Source organism: Papio anubis, chromosome 7, assembly GCF_008728515.1.
Source record: "Papio anubis isolate 15944 chromosome 7, Panubis1.0, whole genome shotgun sequence".
In the NCBI taxonomy this organism is placed as follows: Eukaryota; Metazoa; Chordata; class Mammalia; order Primates; family Cercopithecidae; genus Papio; species Papio anubis.
The window spans coordinates 24,848,539-24,864,023 of NC_044982.1; positions in this window are offsets into that span (position 1 = coordinate 24,848,539).

The following is a 15,485-nucleotide window of genomic DNA, read 5'->3' on the forward strand; positions in this document are numbered from 1 at the left end:
ATCTTCCAAAAAATCCTGTTAGAGAATACTACAGCCACAGGGGTATGGGGAACAAAAAATACAAAATTCAAGTGATAAAAAATTAATTACAACTTAATCCCTAAAATTCTTTGCAACCTATACACATAATGTACTGAGCCAACATAATAAGCAGTATACATTTAGATAATCCATTTTTAAATATTACTTCTAAACTATAATCTCCCTCAATTATGGAACAAGAATAAAGCGTCATTTAGCATGTAACAATGGAAGGGTGAACTGGCTGGGTTGCACGTTAAGAAAGCAAGCCCCCCAAGTAAAGGCTTTGGAAGGGCCCTCCTGCCTCTTCACCTACCCCCTAATTATGTTTCTCCTTCTGTCTCCACCCACCACCCAGAATTCTTTGAAAAGAACTAAAGCTCTTATTTACTGAGTTGCCAGAGTGCTAATCATGTCTAATGGCTTTAACACAAAAGCAGCCAACCTTTAAATGTGCTACTTAAAGACTCTTAATGCCTTGCTTCCTTTTATTCATTTAGGTTTCTCCTCCTATCCGAAATTCAGTCGTGATTCTAGTAAATCTTCCTCCCTCTGCTAAAATCAGCACCTCTTATTTTCAAGGTCCTGGGTTGGGATGAGAGGAGAAATATGGGGAAGGAACAGCAACAGTTCAGAGAATATTGGCTTCACGAGTATGCCTTCTTAATCTCTATGTCCTCTATACAGCCATCGCCATCTAACATGGTGCCTGACCCATGGTAGGTACTCAGTCAATATTTAGGAAGTAGAAGGAAGGCAGGATGGCAGGATGGCAGGATGGGGAAGGAAGGAAGGAAGAAGGAAAGAAGGAGGGAGGGAAGGAAGGAAGGAAGGGAGGGAGGGAGGGAGGGAGGGAGGGACGGGGGAGGAGGGGGAGGAAGGGAGAAGAAAAGCGATAGTACTCCTTATTAAGAGGGTAGGCTTGCCCACCTTCTTGGGGGACATTTACCACAGAGGTTGAGTATATGCCAAACAATAGGACATGAAGACATTGGGTGGAAGGGGAGCTCACTCACATTCTCTATTTTCCTCCTGCTCTATATATGTTTTCCCTTTCAAGAAGGAGCCGAAGATAGATATTTGATGGTTGGTTCTAGGACACAAAGAAAAGTCAGCTCTGGAAGCTTCTGCTGCCGAGCTGGCCTAAGAATGAATTGTTCTCTCCTCAAGTTCAGGATCCATTAGTGTTGTGATGGAATGTTATGGGCCTCGGGCTCCTTTGAACTCAAGTACCACGGTCGATCCTCCCTGGTTAGAGAGAGTAAAGCAACAAAGGTGTAAAGAGAGCTGGGGTGCAGCTGTGTGTTCGCCACAAACACTAGAAAACACCTATGGATCACTGGTTTTATTTTCCACTCTGCGTAATTTTTTGAGAAGGTATGGGGTAATCAGTAATTACTTAGAATACAGTTGCCAGAGTTAATTGTTTCTCCTCCAACTGTACCAAAAAACAAGGGGATTGAGACTGTAAGTGGGTTGTATCAGGAGGCATAAAACAAGACTTAGCACTTTACTTAGGCATTATTTTTTCAGAATGCTGGACCACTTACCAATACATTTTCCCACAAACATCCTGAGGAGATTGGTCTGGTCACTTTGCTAATCCCTCAAGTCTATTAAGCAGGAAAACAGGTTAAGGGCATGTGGCATCTGAGATTTGTCACAACGAGGCAGTTAAAGATTGACCTAACCTCTACTTCACATAGGAAAGTCACCTCGGAGGGAGTCCCGGGCGGCATGACATTCTTCACCGTCAAAACTGCCAAGCAGGGTATGATCATTGCCCCTTGTTGGTAATCTGTGAATTTTTGAGGATAAAACATTCAGTTCCCACAACCATTTCACAGTTAACAAATGGTGGGATGACTCCTGGTTTTCTTGTCATAAGAATTAATTATTCATAAAAAACAATGTGGAATACAAACTCAGATGTAGGAATAAACTTATGTCATTATAGACATGGATTTGCCTACACATGCCTACACATGCTTAAATGATTCTATGTGTTCTTACGTACATACACATGCATCTTATAAGACATGCCTATCTAGCAACCTAGGTTACAAAGTCAAAGATGTGGATGTAAGCCATATTTCCCAGTATAGCCCTGTGTAAAATTTTTCCAGTTCTTACTGTATCAGGGCCCTGGTAAAGCAATAATTTCTCTTTATAACACCCTGTGGCTCCAATCTTTAAATAGTTTATTTAAGAAACGTGTACCTGTCATAAGCATAAATTTCTTGTTAACATCTTGTACTCTTCTAATTGAAGATATTTCTCTAACTCTCAAGACCGTATCCAGCCCCTGAAATCTTAAGAATTTATCTCTGCAAATTGAAAGGATGAAGAGTAGGGGCCGATTCCTTTTGGTAGAATTCAGTCTGTGGCTGAAATGGTTTTCTTCCTGAGTACCATGCCTAATGTTAACATTTTTGTTCTAGGAAGCCTGAAGAGGAACAGAAAGTAGAAATATCTGTATATACCAAGGAAAGCAGATTTTAAACATCTTCAGGGATAGAGCAATGTCATAATGAGAGAGGCTTGCTAAAAAATTTTTAACATCTGACTATACAATCACAAAGAATTCCAGTAATGAATCAGACTGAGAAGCTTCTGAATAAATGTGCTGTTCATAAAAGGACCAGCATTCTAGAATTGTGTTGAACAACACATTTATTCAGAAGCTTTTCAGTTTTAATAGCCACACATGGCTATTTAAAGTTTAATTAAAATTAATCAAATTTAAAATTCACTCTCTCAGTTGCTCTAGCTACATTTCAAGTGCTTAATAGCTGTGTGTGACCAGTGGCTGCTGTATCAGACGATGCAGTAATAGAACATTTTCAACATCGTGAAAAGTTCTATTTGTACAGTTCTAGCCAATGGGGATTTTCTAGAACTACTTAGAAATCTGAGTGCATCATAAAAAGTTAAATAAATTTCCAGTCCACAATAAGTTAAATCATGATATTAAATGAACCTTGAGTTATGATTATGAAGTTACTGCCTAAAGATATTCAGAAGGCGAAAATCACTACATGAAAATAAAAATTCAAAATTAGAAAAGATTCTAGAAATGACAGACTAATGAATTTTTTTTTTTTTTTTTTTTTTTTGAGATGGCATCTCTGTCACCCAGGCTGGAGTGCAGTGGTACAATCGCTGCTCACTGCAACCTCCACCTCCCAGGTTCAAGTGATTCTCCTGCCTCAGCCTCCCGAGTAGCTGGGATTACAGGCACATGTCACCACGCCCAGCTAATTTTTGTATTTTTAGTAGAGACAGGGTTTTGCCATGTTGGCCAGGCTGGTCTTGAGCTCCTGACCTCAGGTGATCTGCCTGCCTCAGCCTCTCAAAGTGCTGGGATTACAGGTGTGAGCCACCATACCAGGCCATAATGAAATTAATATGTTTTGCTTGCACTCCAATAGAGTAAATGATGCATATGTGGCATTAGTGTACACATAAAGAAGAAAATGTGATGATTCTTAGGTACAAGAATGGGCTTATTCAAACAAAATACACACATTTTTCCTTTTCATAAGAAAATTTTTAAAACAATGCTGTAGTCACACCATATCCAGACTTCAACAAGGCTTTTACGAAAGCTTCTAGGACATCCTTGTTGGCAAAATGAGGAAATATTTTGTGACTAATAACACTGTCACAACTTTACACAAAGAACAGGACAATGAAACCTAAATAATATTGATTAAAGTATCCATGTCTGTCTGGAAGGAGGTCCCAAATGGCAGATTCATGAATCTAGTTCTTGGTTCCACCCTATTCAATGACTTTATTTAACACTTAGATTAAGACATACATGTCATTCTTATCAGATGAAAGATGACAGAAATTTTCACTGGAGAAGAGAATCAAGCCATAATTGAGTCTTAAGGGATTGAAAAACAAAAAAGACAAAAATTAACATGATAAAATTTAGCAGAAATAAAAGTCAAGCACTCCATTTAGTATTTTGGGATACTGGATACTTCTTTAGTTTGTATCACCATGTCAAGTGAGTTTCAGGAGGTCAAATCCTAAAGGCCCTAGTTGACCTTGCCCTCTCTGTAGGCCATGAATACCAGCTTCATCCTATTCATTAAGTTGTAACTAGAGGAAACTGCAGCAGCATAATCAGGAGAAATTATAGTCACCCCAAATTACCTAGAATTCAGACAGAGGGACAGTCAGAGTCTTATAGCCTAGACAGGAGGGAAAGGCAGCACCCTAGGGGGAAAGATGCCTGGGCAAGCCCTCTTCGAGGGCTCCAGGCTTTGCGTCCTGTGCTAAGTCTCTCCTGGTCTCTCCACATTATTTCCTCTGAAATAATTTCATCATAGTCTTAATTCCCTTGATATCACCACATTTCCCTTTAAAATCATTGGAAAGTCATTCGTTTAAGAGAATATTGCTCTCCCTGGTTCCCTTTCTCTTCTGGAAGTTATATTTAAAAGAAACATAGCAGACCTAGGGTAGATATTGAGAAAGAATAAAAGATTCAGAAAAAATCTTTTTTCCTCAATTCAATTCAGCACAAGGCAAAGGAAGAGAAAAGAAATACATACAAATTAATATGCTAATTAGCATGATAGAAATTCTAAAAGCAAGAAACAAATACAGTGCTTTGAAATTGTTGTTTATGTAAGAAATGGAGATTTTTATTCACCCTCTAGAAAAGACTGATAGAGGACATGATAGTGAGCTTCAGCTATTTTGAGGGCAATTATAAGAAAGATAAATTTAATCTATTCTGCGTTACTCAAGAGGATAGAATGAGGGCCACTGGGTAAAAGTTATAGGAAGCATATTTCAACTCAATAGAAAGAAGGATTTCCTAATAATTAGCTCTGTCCTAAAGTGAAACGAGATCCCTCAATAGGGCAATCATCTCTCTCAGTGGGGTGTTCAAAAGATGCCATATGTCCCTGGCACTTAGAAAAGATTCCTGCTACTGGCAGGAGATTGAACCAGATGACCTCTAAGAGCCTTTCGACTTCTGAAATTCTATGACTCTGTTTCTTACTTGCTCTCACCTGCACTGATTCCACTTGATGGATAACCAGGGCGTGGTGAGTGTACCCAATACAGGAACATAAATCAGACTTTCCACTGTTCTCTGCCCCCTCACTGTCTCTAAGCAAGATAATGTGGCTGCCCCCACAAAAGCTGCAATGTGTGGGAGTTCATGATGTATTTGATTATTTCTGTGTCTTAGAATTATTTGGTTTTATATAAATGACTTAATTTGTCTAACTTTCCCTCCTTCCTTGGATATAACACATCACATTTGTTTAACCCTTTTCTAAATATTAAATGTTCTGTTAAAAGCACAAGGAGCACATATAATACAAAATATAGAGCGAACTAAGGTGCGTGTGGCAATTTGGGAGTTTAACTGATTCAAACAAACATTTGTAGAGTAATTGCCTGGGTATGTTCAATTACTTGTAAATTATCTTTATTTTTTTTAAATGATACCTAATTAAGGATTTAGCTGAGTGCTCAGGATTCTCACCATAGTGTTTTGAGATGCTATTTCATTAAAAATAATCGTTAACACCTACTGTTTATAAGGCTTATTGCTAATCACTATAGAAAACACAAAGATGAATAAGATAAAGCCCCTGTCATAAAAAAGCTTACTGTCTAATGGTATACAAAATAATTGAATCAAGACAGAATACGAGTGCCTCCATAAAGTTACATAGTTCTTTGGAGAGAAAATCTGTATCTGGCCAGGGAAAAATCAAAGCCAACTTCATCAAAGAAGAGGGTAAAAATCCACATCATGAAGGGCCATTCATCCTGATCCGGGAATAATCTATTTGTTGTTTTGTTTCGTGTTTTGTTGTTGTTTGTTTGTTTGTTTTTGTTTTTTCCTCAGTGGATGTAGGGAAGTCAGTGAAGGAATTTGTACAGGAGAGTCTCATAATAGAAATTTTATTTAAGGAATATGAATCTAGCAGCCATGGGTAAACTATTTAGAGAGTTGGAGGGATAGACTTGTTGGTCCTAGATAAAGGGAAGCAACCAGGCCTACACACTACATAATAGAAGTAAGAGTGTAAGGGAGTAGCTAAACTGAAGATGTCATGCAGGTCAGTCGATAGCATCTGGAAATTAATAGGAAGTGGTGGAGAAGTCTGTGAACTCAAAATGGAGGGGGTGGATTGAGAGAAATCCCAGGTGTCACAGGTTTGAATAAACAGGAAGAACTTTTTGAGCAGGGTAAACAAATGGAAAATAAAAGAAGTATGCAGATGGAAAGGGTAGTTTTGGAAACCAAGATCCAAACTGATGTGGAGCATATTAATCTAATATAGTGCTTCATCTGGGTAGCTTTAGTAAAGATGGCAATCATTAGAACTGAGGGGTTAGGGACTTGGTTGAAAGCTAAATTGCCAAGTATAAAAACAGAATGTCAAGTTAACTAGGTGGGAAATGGAAAGGAGATAGTTACGTGGGGAAGCAGACAGAAATCCAATCATTAGGAAAGTTGGAGAGAATGTATGAGACTAGATGTGTTAACTGCGTTTTAAAATTATTTATTATTATTATATTTTCTTTCACATTCGGGTCTTACTGATCCTTAAGAGTCTGCTCCTCCCTGGGTGAGCCAGTTTCTAAAAATAAAAATAGTAAATGACTCTCCTGCAACTGTCTTTCACATGTGAACCAACAAATCAGGAGCCCAAACCCCTCAGCTATTTTCTTTTTTGTTTTTTTTTAATTATTATTATACTTTAAGTTCTAGGGTACATGTGCATAACGTGCAGGTTTGTTACATATGTCTACTTGTGCCATGTTGGTGTGCTGCACCCATCAACTTGTCAGCACCCATCAACTCGTCCTTTACATCAGGTATAACTCCCAATGCCATCCCTCCCCGCTCCCCCTTCCCCATAATAGGCCCTGGTGTGTGATGTTCCCCTTCCTGAGTCCAAGTGATCTCATTGAGAACATGCGGTGTTCGGTTTTCTGTTCTTACGATAGTTTGCTGAGAATGATGGTTTCCAGCTGCATCCATGTCCCTAGAAAGGATTGTAAGCTATTTTCTTTACCGGACTCTTATACTCTGGGCCATGAGCCATTGGCTCTAATCACCCCAGGGCCAGGGACCAGGCAACTAGGGACAACCCCATACCCCAGAGTCTTTTGAAAGTATTCAAACCAGCCAATTCCAAACTGTTAACTCTGCCTTACTCGTTTCTTTCCACAGAAACCCCAATAATGGCACATGCCTGTGTTCTCCCCTCACTCCTTCTGTCTCCCGACCGCAGTGCCTCCCTGTGTGGCACTACATGACATGACCTCCCTATCCTCTTGAGAATTACAAATAACAAACTGTCTTTTCAGTGGTCTGAGTAATAACCAAACCTACATTTTAAAACACTAGAGATGACTAAAATGAGAAAAGAGAGAAGTGGCTAGCAAGGATGTCAAAAAGGGGCATAATTCTGAATGAAGACATTCAACTAAACGCAGATACCACAGCTTTTCAGGAATTTTGGGAAAGCCATTTTTTATAAAGTATTTGTCTCTTGAGAAGTGCAAGGAGGGTTGAACTGAATGTTGCAAGGAATATACCAAATCCTGACTTGATCCCTAAAGTTCTGGGAAACACCAAGGGATTGTAAGAAGAAGCAGTTACCAGATATTTTTCTGGTATTTATTTGCCATGGGGGTAATTTGAAATTTAAATTAAACCTGGGGCCAGGTGCAATGGCTCACACCTGTAATCCCGGCACCTTGGGAAGCTGAGGTGGGTGGATCACTTGAAGTCAGGAGTTCAAGACCAGCCTGGCCAACATGGCAAAACCCTGTCTCCACTAAAAATACAAAAATTAGCTGGGTGTGGTGACATGATACTGTAATTGCAACTACTCAGGAGGATGAGACAGGAGAATCACTTGAAGTTGGGAGGCAGAGGTTACAGTGAGCCAAGACCATGTAATTGCACTCCAGCCTGGGCAACAGAGTGAGACTCCATCTCAAAAATAATTAATTAATTAATTAATTAAACCTCGGTAGACAATTAACAATGTGTAGAGGTTAAATAAGATTTAACCCTGGAGATAATAACCAGGAACAGGAAATTGTGAGAGGAAAATTTCGTTTCATTCATGATGACCAAGTGGAAGAGTTGCTGAAATGGGTTTCTAAATGACACAATGGTAGAGTGAAAAAGGGTGGCAGATGCTATTGCATCAGTGGGATGAGAGTACAGAAAAAGAGGTGTATGGAGAGAAATAGAGGGGGAAGTGTTGGTGCCTGTGGTTTAACCATCAATAAGAGGAATTATAGAAGAAAGAAGTTGACAGTGCTGCAGGAAAAAATACCAAGTAAGCAGAGTTTCAACTCTGAAAAAATGTGTAGGACAAGTAGAATTTCTGTGGTTCCAAACGGGCCTCCCCAAATGACAGGCTAGGACCAAGGGGAATATTTGCTGACATCTCTAATTCAAGTAAATCCACAGAATGACTCATTTATAACGTGGGTACAATCTGTGCTTAGTGGCAACCATAGTTAGGAATGGAGGAGTTGAACTTGTGGAAAACATAAAAGACATTACAAAGTCACCAGATATTTGTCTCCTGTTTATTTACCATGTGGGCGCGATTTGATGTTTCAATTAAAGCTCAGAAGAAGCTTCAAGTATGATGCCATAGGGATGTACTTAACTTAGAGAATTTATATTTTTAATCTCTAAAAGGGAAAAATAACATTTTCATGAAGAGTAGCCTTCTCCCCAGCTCAGCCCCTCTTCTATCTCCAAAATGTAACCTACATTTAAAAAAAATGTGATATATCAGAATATTATAAGATGGCTAATATTAGAAGGGAAAAACCAAAAGCAAGATAGATCGAAGTGCCAACTGGATCATGAGGTGGGAAGACTTTGAGGTATTAAGTAGAATACTCAGGGAAATCTTCATTGAGAAGGGAAGATCTAAAAAAATAATTATTTGGTGAAGGTGTGAGCCAAGTAGGTATAAGGGAAAAGCACTTTCTAGATGCCAGACACTGTGCTGAATGCTTTCTAGGCATGATCTCATTTTTACCCCTATAAAACATTTGAAAATCTAGCAACAATTACCGATCCCTCTACAGATTAGGAAATTCACCAAAAAATCGGTGGATAACCAGTTTTCCCAAGCTCACATAGCTATTAAGGGACAGAATTAGGGTATGGACCTAGGTAGTTTGATTATTAAAACTGATCCTCCTTTAAAAACTCCTTATCTCCCCTTAAGCTCAAAACTAAAGTTTACCCCTCTCAGCCCTGCTACATGGAAGAAACCCTAAGAAAGAGTGCTGGAGAGTTGGTTACAGGAGTGTTTTGCTATGTCAGTTTACAACTTCTTCCATGAGAAAGGGGAAGAAAGTCCTGAGCCTCAGGAAGAGAAAGGCGAGGAAGTAATAATCTGATGAAGGGGCTGAAAAAAAAGAGAGAAATTATAAGGAATATATTTACGGCTTCTTGAGGCAGGGAATATTAGCACCTACACAAGAATTGGAAAACAACTTCTAAGTTCAGCAACTTTAAGCTGAAAAACTTTATTTTAAAGAAGAGAAATTATGGACTTAACATTTTCAAAATATCCAGGAGTAGAATCTGAATGGAATAAATGGCCTGTAAATGCATTGCCCTGTGTGACCTCCCTGTGCATTTATCCTAGCCCTCAAGAAAGATGTCTTGTAGTAGAAAGAACTGGGATGCAGACCTGGTTCTTCTAAACCTGTGTCAAGCTCCCCAGAGGGCTGGACTTGCCAAGTGGGAGTGGGGAAGCTGCTTGACTTCTCACATCAGTTTGCTCTTCTATAAGGTAAGATTAATGAGATCTTCACTCCTAGCCAGCTATCAGGGACAAATTAGAGCAAGGATTTGCAAGTTCCTTAAGTTAAGATTTCCTAAATACTACAGTACATCAGGTACTGAGTTGGACACAGATATGCAACGTATTGCTCCATTTTTCATTGCTACAAAGACATGCCCAAGGCTGAGTAACTTAGAAAGAAAAGAGGTTTATTTGGCTCACAGTTCTGCAGGCTGCACAGGCATGGTGATAGTATCTGCTTCTGGTGAGCCCTCAGGAAGCCTACAGTTATGTCAGAAGGCAAAGAGGGAGCTGGTGTGTCACATGGTGAGAGGGGGAGTAAGAGAGAGGAAGCAAGAGAGAGAAAAGAGAAGCCTCAGGAAGCTTGCAGTTATGACAGAAGGCAAAGAGGGAGCTGGCATGTCACTTGGTGAGAGAGGAAGTAAGAGAGAGAAAGGAGGAGGTAGAAGGCTCTTTTTAGCAACCAGAGCTAAAATGAATGCATTACCACAGGAAGGGCACCAAGCCATTCAGGAAGGATCTGCCCTCGTGATCCAAATATCTCCCACCAAGCACCACCTCCAACACTGAGGATCACATTTCAACACAAGATTTGGAGGGGACATATATCCAAACTCCATCATACACATATTAACTTTAAGAGAAAGACAGAGCAAAAGAGAGAGGGACCCTTATCCGGCATTTAAGTGTTTTTTAATTATATTGCAGAGTTTCAAAAGAAATTATTTGCCAGGTGGATGGTTCACTGGTTAGTTGGCATACATAAAAAAGGGAGTGTTGTTTTGTTTTTATTTAAAATAGTGATAACTGGAATATCAGGGAGAAGAAATGGCAGGATTCTGAAATATAGTCATTGCAAAGGTAACTGACTACCTTAAGATGTACTTGAGACCAGTCCTTGAATATAAATGTATGGGTATATCTCAGAGAATGTCAGAGGTAGTAGATGGTGATGGTAAGATAGTAATCAACATCAAACAGCCAAGAGTGCTCTTAATAAACTGGGGTAGGCAGAATGCCACCCCTACAAGATGTCCTGCCCTAATCCCTGAATCCTGTGAATATGTTACGCTATATGGAAAAAGGGACTTTGTAGATATAGGATTACTAATCAGTTGACTTTAAGATAGGAACACTATACTGGATTATCCAGTTAGCCTAATATAATTACATGAGCTCTTAAAAATCAGTGTTTTCTGTTTTTCGTTTTTGAGATGCAGTCTTGCTCTATCACCCAGGCTGAAGGGCAGTGGTGCGATCTCGGCTCACTGCTAGCTCCGCCTCCCAGGTTCACTCCATTCTCCTGCCTCAGCCTCCCGAGTAGCTGGGACTACAGGCACCCGCCACCTTGCCCAGCTATTTTTTTTTTATTTTTAGTAGAGACGGGGTTTCACCTTGTTGGCCAGGATGATCTCAATCTCTCCTGACGTCATGATCCGCCCACCTCGGCCTCCCAAAGTGCTGGGATTACAGGCATGAACCACCGCACCTGGCCAAAAATCAATGTTTACTCCTTGCTGAGGACAGAGAGATGTGACCAGAGAGGAAGCAGAAGAAATTCAAAGCATGAGAAAGGCTCATTATGCTGTTGCTTGTTTTATGATGGAGAAGGCATTGTGAGGAGGCATACAGGAGGCCTTTGGGACTTGAGAAATATTCCTATTGTACAACCAGCAAGGAAATGGGAATCTCAGTTCTATGACCACATGGAACTGAATTTCGATAAAAACCTGAATGACTTTAAAGGCAGATTATCCCAGAACCAATGGGTAGGAAGGTAGCCCTGCTGATTTCTTTGAGTTCAGCCTTAAGAGATTCTGAGGAAAGGACCCAGCTGAGCCATGCTATACCCAAAATAGTGACATACGGACAGTGATATAACAGATGGATGGTGTTTTAAGCTGCTAAAGTTATGGCAATTCATTACAGTGGCAATAGAAAATTAATACATAAATCATCATAGGGTTGTGGCAAATCCTACAATTCTCTGTTGTTATGTAGTCTTAGGCTTATTCAGGAAATATGTGACTTTGGACAAGTCACTTTACCTCTCTCTAAGCATAGGTTTAGGATATTAAGCTCCCAGCCATATATTCTAGTCCTTAAAGAAGACATAATGTCACTATGAGAATTAAATCAGTTGTGATATGAGGAAATGACTGGTGCATCATAATTTTTTTAATTAAGAAATATCCATAGTTTATTCAGATTTCCTTAGTTTTTACTGAATGTTCTTTTTTCTGTTGCAGGATTCCATCCAGAATGCCACATTACATTTAGTTGTCATGACTTTTTAAACTGCTTTTGTCGGTGACAATTTGTCCAACTTGTCTTATTTTTGAAGACTTTGACAGTTTTGAGGAGGGCTGGTCAGGTTTTGTAGGAAGCCTCTCTATTGGAATTTGTGTGATGTTTTTCTCATGATTAGACTGGATTTTATATATTTGGGAGAGGAAGATCACAAAGGTAAAATGTCATTCTCATCACATCATATCAAGTGTTCATGCTATCAATATGACTTATGACTGTTGATATTGACCTTGATTTTCTAGCTGAAATGATTTTCAGGTTTCTCTACTGTGTAGTCATTTTTTCTTCTCCTTTCTATACAGTACTCTTTGGAAGGGAAGTCACAATGTGAAGTTCACACTTGAAGAATAGAGTTATGCTTCCCCTCCTTAAGGAAAGGGCATTTACATAAATTCCTTGGAATTCTTCTTCCCAAGGGGTTTCATCATATACTTTTTACATATTTAGTTCACTTTTAGTTCTCAGAAATCTCCAAATTCTTATTTTATAATATCACCTTCCTTCCTCTGAATACAAATCAGAACGAGTGATGCAATTAGAAAAAAACATCATTTCATAGAAAAGTTATCATGGAAATTATTTTTAAAAATCATCATGGAAAAATTGTCATCAAAGGGGGAGAATTTATAATCTCTCCCAAGAATGGGGCATTGTGTTGTACTGACAACACAGTCTGTAACACATTTTCAGATGACCTAAGTTCCAGCCATTATCTTTCTCCCAACAAAAGCATATTTGATTCAGTTCAAGGTTTTGAGAGAAGGTCACACAATTCTCTTTCACTGTCACTAAACCTGTTTCCCATGCTTAGATGGCAGAGATACGAGATCACAGTCTTCAGCTTTGAACAGCAAAGTCTCAAGAGTGCTTCAGTATCATGTACTTTGGGATATGAGCAGCAGGACAAAGAATATCTACAGCACTTAATTCTCTCTATATATTTTTGTAGACTACAGTGACAATACAGCACAACTGTAATAACTGAGAGGAAGAAGTAAAAGTAAAGTTAGAGCTGGATGGATAGAAGGAATCAACCTCCCAATTACAGTGCAGCATGGAGTACTGACTGACCTTCTTGCTGGTATCAAAGCGTCAAGCTGCATATCTAAGCCACTAGTGGGAAAGCAAAATGCAGAAATTTCAATGGAGAGGCTGCCTCTACAGTATTTCCAACTCTTTCTAATAGCAGGAAAGCCAGAAATGCTGGAAGACTCTCTCTCTGCCTACAAAATTGGAGAGGTTTGCCAGCTTCAGCAACATCTTAGAGGAACATTTGTGCTTCAAAGACTCAGCTGAGCAGAACTTCCTATCAGGGCCATCATTACCCATGGCCATTCAGAGCAATAATGAGTGCTGGCGGTCACTCAGATTTTCCCACAATAAGGGAAAAATGAAATTAAGCTAGGGGCAGAAGACAGGAAAGGCAAGAGAGGTATCAAATACTTTTTATAGAATGTGTAATATAAACAATCCTGAAGCCTACGTATAAGAAATTCTAAATCAAGAGTTTGTTCTAAGGATGAAAAACTGTCCATGGAAGGAGAAAGAGGAAAGAAAGATTCAAAACTCCGTGAAACTGATATTCCCAAATTTTCCCCAGAATTATCTAGTCACCTGTCCTCTTAGCTGTTTCCAAGATAAACAAGAAATATCTTTGAAGCTTAACTATGCTTGTTGGCCCCAAGGGCTCAGAATTTGATACTAATTTAACCTGTGAATACCGTGTTATTTGTACCAGGGCTTCATTCACAATAGTTACATCCCTTTAGGCCCTGGGATAATTTAAAAGACCAAAGTAGCTCTTGTTTACTGACTCACAGTTATTAACTTACAGTGAGGTGAGTGAAGGGCAACAAGGCATTTGAGAAATAGGCATTGGGTCATTCCATGCCTACCTCAAAGGTCTGCAACATTTTTCTCATGATATATAGATACTACAAGAAATCTCTTTCCCAGCACAGAATCTTTTAATTATCTTTCCATTCCCACTGTCTTCCAAGAAAGCAATATAATTACCCATATCTTATGACATGTAGGGGAGTGGAGAGTATCATAGAGAAGAATGGGATCAATTGGTGGTTTGCCACTATGAACTCTGCTCTTTGACCTAGAAAGTTACTTTCAAGCCCATTAGGTGCTCTTGATATCGTTTGGCACTCATGCATAATAATAATATAAATAATAACATAACACCTTGAAATTACTACTTCACAATGCTGTGCTAAACACAGCGCACGTGTTAATTCACTTTACCTTCACACAACGATATGATGAAAAATCACTGTTGTTATTGTTTTACAAATGAAGAAAATGAGGCATAAAGGGTAAGGTAACTTGATCAAGGTTAAAAAACTAGTAAGTGAAGGGCTAGGTTTCCACTTTGGAAATCTGGCACAAGAGTCCATGTTCTTAGTCATCAAACTATTATTTCCCTTGAGCCAGGCTCGTTGATCATCAGATTTGAGGGTCTTTTCTCACATGGATTCTACACATTGAGTATTAGAAAAAAAGTAATATATGACAACGTGGATAAAAATATCTGGAGAGGCTATAACCTGACCCCACTATGCTTAACTGGAGAAGTCAGAATTCCAACTGGAGACACCCTAAGTCATCACAGAAAGATAAATGATTGTTAAACATCTGACTTGAACAGAGCCACATTTGAACATGGCCATTCTAAATTTTAACTGTCAAATTTTATTTTTTATGCACATTCCCACTTTTGTGGTTCCAAAATAAAGCTGGATTCCATTTATACATGTCCAACAGACAAGAAACATTTTTCCAGACTATATATTGCTGAGATAAAGGCAACCATATCTGTTAGGCAAAGTAAAGCTATTAACAAGAAGTATACAGTAAAATCAATAAACCAGAGGGATTTGCAGTTGGTAACTGGTGTTTCTAGATAAACCAAGGGTCCACCTAAAAGGTAGCCACACAAGGGTTGTTGAAACCAGTGCGCACATTCATGGAGTCTAAAGGTGAGTTTTCTAATTGTTACTTGGACAATGAAGCAATCTTGGGAAGGGAGATGTCAGAGAAAGCACAGGGCCATCCTGTCTGCTCAGTTTTCTCTGCATAGCAAGTCAGACTTTTGCTTTGCTTTCAATTTTCTTTGAAACAGAAAGTCCTACCATTGCACTCAATTCTGATAAAAGGGATCTTTTAAGTCTTGCCTCCATGTTCTGTCCTTGACCTTCCATCTCTCTAAGGTGCCCTTCCCCACATTGAGTCCAAGCTCAAATATCAATCAGTGGGTGGTAAACAGAAAATGAGACCAGGGGTCTTGAGAAGTGGGTTTTTTAA